Source organism: Arachis ipaensis, chromosome B2 (assembly GCF_059453495.1).
Source record: "Arachis ipaensis isolate K30076 ecotype BB chromosome B2, ASM5945349v1, whole genome shotgun sequence".
Lineage (NCBI taxonomy): Eukaryota > Viridiplantae > Streptophyta > Magnoliopsida > Fabales > Fabaceae > Arachis > Arachis ipaensis.
Window position 1 is genome coordinate 27046867 of NC_142437.1, and position 1070 is coordinate 27047936.

A 1070-nucleotide genomic window follows, 5' to 3' on the forward strand; every position below is an offset into this window, starting at 1 on the left:
CATGCCTCCAACCCAACTTGAACCAAAGCCAACCGGACCCATCTTTCTTCAAATCTAAAAACCAAAAGGCCCACTCCAAGCTTTGAATATCAAAATAGAAAGTGTATAAATAGGAGTTAATTCAATTTGTAAAAGACCTTTAGCTCATTTTTATTTTTAACTTTTTGAATTTTCATTTGGGAATTTTGGAATTGGGAATTGGATTTAGTTTTCTTTCTATTTTTATTTTCTTTTCTTCTGCAACTTCTACTGTCTGTTCTTGGATTTTGAATTGAGATTGAAGAGCTCCATTGATTCTAAATTTGAGAATCATCTTTCACTTTTCTTCTCAATTGTTCTAAGAATTAGATCTGAGTTTAGTTTTCTATTCTCATTTTCTTTCTTCTGCAACTTTTACTTTTGGGTTTTTTAATTGAGATTGAAGAATTTCATTGAATCTGGATCTAAGAATCATCTTTGCTTTTCTTTCATATAGTTTTGGGAATTGGAGAATTGGATCTAAGTTTCATTTACTGTTTTCCTTTTCATTTCTTCTGCAATTACTTTTCTGCTTGATTAAGAGAGCAATTGAGATCTAGATCTGCTTTCTAATCTCATTCCTCTTCTTCGATCTTCAATTTCTCTTTTGGATTTCATAATTGAGTTAAGTGTTCTTGCTGGTTGTTTCTTCAAGCAATTTTACATTTCTGTTTGGCTGCTGAGCTGAATTTCTTCATCTCAGAGCTCTCTGATCTTCTTCAATTTACATTTTCTTGTTGAATTCTTAATCCCAGTACCCAAATCCCTTTTACTCTTCAAGAAATTTACATTTCTCAGCAATTTAGATTCAGCAATTTACCTTTCTTGCACTTTAAGTTTCTGTAATTTACTTTACTTGCAATTCAAGTTTCAGCTCTTTTACTTTCTTGTTCTTTAAGTTACTTGCAATTTACCTCTTCTGCACTTTATTCTTCTGCTCAATTTATCTTATGCATCTTTATTTACTTGAAATTTAGCTTCTGTCAATCAAAATCACTCAATTCATTAAATATTCGCTTAACTAAATTCATTACCTAACTAAAATTGCTCAA